Here is an 8,242-nt window from a genome sequence, read left to right on the forward strand (position 1 = left end):
TCATATCACAAACCACTTGCTGCAAAAACAAGTTAGACGTCCTCTAATTGTTGTTGCAAGTTTTACGTGGCTGAATTAGGGTTCTAGCAAGAACGTTTTCTTACCTACGTTAAAGCCACAACGTGATTTGTCAACTTCTATTTACCCTTCATAAGGACCCTGTTCATCGATTCCGCTCCAACTAAAGTAGGAGAGACAGACACCCGCCAGCCACCTTATGCAACTACTGCATGTTAGTCGGTGGAACCGGTCTCACGTAAGCGTACGTGTAAGGTTGGTCCGGGCCGCTTCATCCCACAATACCGCTGAAGCAAGAAAGGACTAGTAACGGCAAGAAAGTTGACAAATCTACGCCCACAACAAATTGTGTTCTACTCGCGCAAGAAGAACTACGCATAGACCTAGCTCATGATGCCACTGTTGGGGAACGTTGCAGAAAACAAAAATTTTCCTACTCGTTTCACCAAGATCATCTAGGAGTTCATCTAGCAACGAGTGATTAGATGCATCTACATACCTTTGTAGATCGCGCACAGAAGCGTTCAAAAGAACGGTGATGATGTAGTCGTACTCGAGGTGATCCAAATCACCGATGACCAGCGCCGAACGGACGGCACCTCCGCGTTCAACACATGTACGGGACAGGAGACGTCTCCTCCTTCTTGATCCAGCAAGGGGGAAGGAGAGGTTGATGAAGATCCAGCAGCACGACGGCGTGGTGGTGGATGCAGGGCGTCACAACAGCAGGGCTTCGCCGAGACTACGAGGGAGAGACGTAACGGGGGGAGGTGGAGGCGCCAGGGGCTGGTGTAAAATCCCTCCTCTCCCCCCCACTATATATAGGGGTGCCAGGGGGGGCACCGGCCCTAGTAGATGGCATCTACTAGGGGGGCGGCGGCCAAGGGGAGGTTTCCCTCCTCCCCAAGGCACCTAGGGGTGCCTTCCACCACATGGACTCTTCCATGGTGGAAACCCTAGGTGCATGGGCCTATAGGGGCTGGTGCCCTTGGCCCATCTAGGCCAAGGCGCACCCCCTAAAGCCCATGTGGCCCCCCGGGACAGGTGGCCCCACCCGGTGGACCCCCGAGACCCTTCCGGTGGTCCCGGTACAATATCGATAACCCCGAAACTTGTCCCGATGCCCGAAATAGCACTTCCTATATATAATTCTTTACCTCCGGACCATTCCGGAACTCCTCGTGACGTCCGGGATCTCATCCGGGACTCCGAACAACATTCAGGTTTCTGCATATACGTATCTTCATAACCCTAGCGTCACCGAACCTTAAGTGTGTAGACCCTACGGGTTCGGGAGACAAGCAGACATGACCGAGACGACTCTCCGGTCAATAACCAACAGCGGGATCTGGATACCCATGTTGGCTCCCACATGCTCCACGATGATCTCATCGGATGAACCACGATGTCGAGGATTTAATCAATCCCGTACGCTATTCCCTTTGTCTATCGATATGTTACTTGCCCGAGATTCGATCGTTGGTATCCCAATACCTCGTTCAATCTCGTTACCGGCAAGTCACTTTACTCGTACCGTAATGCATGATCCCGTGACCAGACACTTGGTCACTCTGAGCTCATTATGATGATGCATTACCGAGTGGGCCCAGTGATACCTCTCCGTCATACGGAGTGACAAATCCCAGTCTTGATCCATGTCACCCAACAGACACTTTCGGAGATACCCGTAGTCTACCTTTATAGTCACCCAGTTACGTTGTGACGTTTGGCATACCCAAAGCACTCCTACGGTATCCGGGAGTTACACGATCTCATGGTCTAAGGAAAAGATACTTGACATTGGAAAACTCTAGCAAACGAACTATACGATCTTGTGCTATGTTTAGGATTGGGTCTTGTCCATCACATCATTCTCCCAATGATGTGATATCGTTATCAATGACATCCAGTGTCCATAGTCAGGAAACCATGACTATCTGTTGATCAACGAGCTAGTCAACTAGAGGCTCACTAGGGACATGTCGGTGTCTGTTATTCACACATGTATTATGATTTCCGGATAACACAATTATAGCATGAATAAAGACAATTATCATGAACAAGGAAATATAATAATAATGCTTTTATTATTGCCTCTAGGGCATATTTCCAACAAAACCATGGTTCTCTTTCTTTACCGTGTTTCCTAGCAACAAAGTCTTTCTTATCATAACGTTGATTCTTTGATTGTGGGTTATCAATATCAACAGCAGGTTCAATTTCTATATCATTATCATTACTAGGTTGAGCATCATTATGAACATTATCATTGACATTATCACTAGTTTCAGGTTCATTACCAGATTGTGTTTCAGCATCAGAAATAGAGATATCATTTGGATTCTCAGGTGTTTGAACAATAGGTTCACTAGAAGCATGCAAAGTCCTATCATTTTTCTTTTTCTTCCTATTATAAGGACTAGGTGCATTCATATTATTTCTGTGAGAATCTTGCTCAATTCTCTTAGGATGACCTTCAGGATACAAAGGTTCCTGAGTCATTCTACCACCTCTAGTCATAACTCTAACAACATTATCATTATCCTTACTATTCAATTCATTGAGCAAATCATTTTGAGCCTTAAGTACTTGTTCTACTTGAGTGGTAACCATAGAAGCATGTTTACTAATAAGTTTAAGTTCACCCATGACATTAGCCATATAATCACCAAAGTGTTCAAGCATATTTGAATTGTATTTCAATTGTCTACCAAAATAAGCATTGAAGTCTTCTTGCTTAACCATAAATTTATCAAACTCATCTAAGCATGGGCTAGCAAACTTAGTAAATGGGATTTCAGCTTTATCATATCTATCGAGAGAATTTACCTTTACTACCTGTGTCGGGTTATCAGGACCATGTATTTCTTCAATAGGTAATGGATTAAGATCATATGTTTCTTCAACAGGCGGTAAATTAAGACCTTGAATTTCTTCAATAGGAGGTAAATTCTTAACATCTTCAGCTTTAATACCTTTTTCTTTCATAGATTTCTTTGCCTCTTGCATATCTTCAGGACTGAGAAATAGAATACCCCTGTTCTTCGGAGTTGGTTTAGGAATAGGCTCAGGAGCTGACTCAGGAAGTGTCCAATTATTTTCATTTGTCAACATATTATTCAATAGAATTTCAGCTTCATCCGGTGTTCTTTCCCTGAAAACAGAACCGGCACAACTATCCAGGTAATCTCTAGAAGCATCGGTTAGTCCATTATAAAAGATATCAAGTTCTTAAGAGGATGATCAGGCAAAGCATTAAGTAGCTTCAGAAGCCTCCCCCAAGCTTGTGGGAGACTCTCTTCTTCAATTTGCACGAAATTATATATATCCCTTAAAGCAGCTTGTTTCTTATGAGCAGAGAAATATTTAGCAGAGAAGTAATAAATCATATCCTGGGGACTACGCACACAACCAGGATCAAGAGAATTAAACAATATCTTAGCATCACCCTTTAATGAGAACAGAAATATTTTAAGGATATAAAAGTAGTGAGTTCTCTCATCAGTAGTGAACAGGGTGGCTATATCATTTAATTTAGTAAGATGTGGCACAACAGTTTCAGATTCATAGCCATAAAAAGGATCATACTCAACCAAAGTAATTATATCGGGATCAACAGAGAATTCATAATCCTTATCAGTAACACAGATAGGTGAAGTAGCAACAACATGGTTAGGTTTCATTCTAGCATTAAGAGATTGCTGCTTCCATTTAGCTAATAACCTCTTGAGCTCGTATCTATCTTTGCAAGCTAAAATAGCTAAAGAAGCTTCTTTATCAAAAACATAACCCTTGGGAATAACAGGTGAGTCTTCATCATCACTTTCATCAATATTATCAGATTCAATATTTTCATTCTCTCTCACCCTAGCAAGTTGTTCATCAAGAAATTCACCAAGTAGCACAGTAGTATCAAGCATAGAAGTAGTTTCATCATAAGTATCATGCATAGCAGAAGTGGCATCATCAATAACATGCGACATATCAGAACGAATAGCAGAAGCAGGTTTAGGTGTCGCAAGCTTACTCAAAACAGAAGGTGAATCAAGTGCAGAGCTAGATGGCAGTTCCTTACCTCCCCTCGTAGTTGAGGGATAAATCTTGGTTCTTTGAAGTTCTTCATAATGATAAGCAGATATAAATCCCAAGTGACTCAAAGAATAGAGCTATGCTCCCCGGCAACGGTGCCAGAAATAGTCTTGATAACCCACAAGTATAGGGGATCGCAACAGTTTTCGAGGGTAGAGTATTCAACCCAAATTTATTGATTCGGCACAAGGGGAGCCAAAGAATATTCTCAAGTATTAGCAACTGAGTTTTCAATTCAACCACACCTGGAAACTTAATACTTGCAGCAAAGTGTTTAGTAGCAAAGTAATATGATAGTAGTGGTAACGGTAGCAAAAGGTAACAGTAGCAAAAGTAATGTTTTTGGTATTTTGTAGTGATGATAGCAATAGCAACGGAAAAGTAAATAAGCGAAGAACAATATATGGAAAGCTCATAGGCAATGGATTGGTGATGGGGAATTATGCCGGATGCGGTTCATCATGTAACAGTCATAACCTAGGGTGACATAGAACTAGCTCCAGTTCATCAATGTAATGTAGGCACGCATTCCGAATATAGTCATACGTTCTTATGGAAAAGAACTTGCATGACATCTTTTGTCCTCCCCTCCCGTGGCAGTGAGGTCCTAATGGGAACTAAGGGATATTAATGCCTCCTTGTGACGCCCCCGATTTGACCGTACACTAATCATACACGCAAATGTGTAGGATCAAGACCAAGGACACACGGGAAGATATCACAACACAACTCTAGACACAAATTAAAATAATACAAGCTTTATATTACAAGCCAGGGGCCTCGAGGGCTCGAATACATAAGCTCGAAAACACAAGAGTCAGCGGAAGCAACAATATCTGAGTACAAACATGAGTTAAACAGGATTGCCTTAAGAAGGCTAGCACAAAAGCATCAATGACCGAAAAGGCAAGGCCTCCTGCCTGGGAGCCTCCTAACCACTCCTAGTCATCGGCGGTCTTCACGTAGTAGTAGGCATCCTCCAGGCAGTAGTAGCTATCAGTGGCGTCGTCTGGCTCCTGGCTCCGTCATCTGGTCGCAACAATTGGGTATGGGGGAAAAGAAGTAGCAAAGCAACCGTGAGTACTCATCCAAAGTACTCGCAAGACTTGCATCAGATCTAAACTAAGTATGCATCTGTATCAAAGGAATGGGTTGTATCTGTGGACTAAACTGCAGAATGCCAGAAGGGAAGGGGAAAACCTAGCCTATCGCAGACTAGCATCTTCTGGAAACCACCATCTTGCAGCAACATGAGGGAGTAGAGTAGCATAAAGTAAAGTAACAGTAGTGTTATCAACCTCGGCCAGAGATCCTTTCTCGACTCCCTGCGAGAAAGCAATCCCAGATCCATACTATCCATTTCTCATCACAATCCATTTCTCGTCACAAGTATCCAGTTCTAGTTGTATCGATCGGGATACAACTCCAAGTGTCCGTTACCATAGGACATGCTATCGATAAATGTTTTCTTCCCTGTAGGGGTGCACCAACTTACCCACCACGCTCAATTAACTCCGGCCGGACACACTTTCCTGGGTCATGCCCGGCCTCAGCCAAACAATACGCCGCAACCCGACCTAGGCTTAATAGAGAGGCCAGCACGCCGGACTAAACCTATGCCCCCAGGGGTCATGGGCCATCTCCCCGGGAACTCCTGCACGTTGCGTACGCGGCTGGTGAGCAGACCTAGCTACCTCCTTCAACAAGGTAGGTGCTTTCCAGTCCAACCCGGCGCGCGCCGCTCAGTCGCTGACGTCTATTAAGCTTTGGCTGATGTATACGACGCAGAACGCCCATACTATGCCCACGTGATGGTTAGTGCTATCAGGCCAGAGGCCCCTCGGATCAAATATCCGAATCGTAGTGGATTAGGAACGCGCGGTAATGAGGAGAGACTCACGATCGATGTGACCCCGTCGCCCCGTCTCGAGTACTTGCAGCAAGGGCTAAGAATGCCCGGCCACGCCTCGTAAGTATCTTGCGGGCACCTTCCAGGTTAACCTGACTCCACATCACTCACTATTAAGCTCGCGCGGGTGCCCCTCAGGGTCGACCCATCTTTAGTAACATGGTTCAGTGTGAAGTCATAGTAACCATAGTAACTGTGTGTCTAACACCAAGGGGAAAACCCGAGGAATCACCCCCGGTGAATCCCACTCGATGTTATCATCAAGGTGAACGTAAGAGGATCCACCCTCGAGGTTCACACTTGAGGGGTTGCACGACAGAGCCGTAACGGAAGTGGTTATGGAGGAAATCACCCTCGATGACCTCGACCGTATAGCTACACTATAGAGGTCTCATCAGGAGTGATGTAAGAGGTTCCACCCTCGGCACTCGATGATAACTCTGCAGAGTCGTACAACTAGGGGGGGTGATGTGCGGTGTCGGGCCTGGACGTCAATCACGTTGATCGAGTCGTCGATGATGAAGCAGGGGCAACAAGGACAAGGTGGGGGTCACTGATGGATCACTAACCAACCTATACTAAGCAGTTTATGATAAGTAGGTAAGGTATGAAAGCAGGTAACAACAACAGGCTATGCATCAGAGTAGGATCATACAGAAAGCAGTAGCAGTTCTAATGCAAGCATGAGAGGGAAAGAAATGGGCGATATCGGAATGCTCAAGGGGGGTTTGCTTGCCTGGTTGCTCTGGCAAGAGAGAGGGGTCGTCAACACCGTAGTCGTACTAGGTAGCAGCGGCGTCGGTCTTGGTGTCTAGCGAGAGAAGAGGGGGAAGAAACAATAAATATTAAGCAAACAGATGCATAGAGATGCATGACAAGACAAGTAGCGGTGCTAGGGGTGCCCTAAGGCGGTATGAGGTGATACCGGTGAAGGGGGAATCATCCGGGAAAATATCCCCGGTGTTTTGTGTTTTCGAACAGATGAACCGGAGGGGGAAAGTTGCGTGTTTGCTATGCTAGGGATGTGTGGCAGACGAACGGGCTGCGTATCCGGATTCGTCTCGTCGTTCTGAGCAACTTTCATGTACAAAGTTTTCCCATCCGAGCTACGGTTTATTTTATATTAATTATAAAAGATTTAAATCATTTTAAGGATTTATTTAAGTATTTAATTCAACATTATCCAGAACAGTGTTTGCTGATGTCATCATGATGTCAGCATGACATTAGCAGTTGACCTGGTCAACCTGACAGGTGGGTCCCGTTCGTCATTGACTGTTTAAACTAATTAGGGTTTAATTAAACTAGCTAGTTAATTAGATTAATCAAATAGGATTAATTAACATAATTAATTAATTAATTTAATTATTTGTTTTTTTATTTTAACGTTTTTTTAAAACCGTTCTGTGGGCGGGGCCCCCATGTCATAGGCACAGGGGGCCTTAGCGGGTGCTGGGTTTACGGGCGAGGTAACCCGAGCCGGTGGTGGGGTGCCGACGGAGCAGAGAGCGGCGGCACGCGGCCGCGGGGCAGCAGCAACCACGGGCATCGCCAATGAGCTAGGCCGAGGCGTGGCCAAGGGGAAGGCAGAGCGGTACGACGGCGACGCGTGATAGGGGCGCGGGCGACGCGACTGGGGCGCGGCCAGGCAGCGAAGGGCGGGCGGCCCTGAGAGGAGGAGGTGGGCAGGCGCGGGCGGTGGCTACGGCAGAGCCGCACAGCTGCGGGCGCGCGCGTGTGAGGAAGGCTGGGGCGAACTAGGTAGCTGCGGCGCTGGCGAGGCGGGGCCACGCGCAGGGCGACCGATGGCTGCGACGACGGCGGTGCGGGCGTGAGGTGCGCAAGGGGAGGGGCGAGCCGCAGGCGAGCGCGGAGCAGGGGGGATGTGGGAGCGATGGCCATCCAGAGGAGGCACGACGAGTGCGGGGAGGCCGCGAGCGAGCACGGCCTCAGGCGCGCAGTGACAGGGGAAGAGGGGAGAGGAGGGCGCTCATGGCGGGTGGCGTAGGGTAAATGGCAGCGGGGCTCGGGGTGGAAGACGAGGACGACATGCGTTGATGGAGATGACGACGGAGCAGCTCCGGCGAGGTGGCGATCCGACGAGCGGCAGGGGTGATGGGCGGCGTGGCGGATGCAATGGTGAGCGCGGCCGAGCGCGCGTGGGGTGCTCGGGTGCCGGGATAGCGAAGGGCGGCGTGGTCAAGGCGGCGGGGTCGAGGCGGCGTT

Source organism: Triticum dicoccoides, chromosome 3A (assembly GCF_002162155.2).
Source record: "Triticum dicoccoides isolate Atlit2015 ecotype Zavitan chromosome 3A, WEW_v2.0, whole genome shotgun sequence".
NCBI lineage: Eukaryota > Viridiplantae > Streptophyta > Magnoliopsida > Poales > Poaceae > Triticum > Triticum dicoccoides.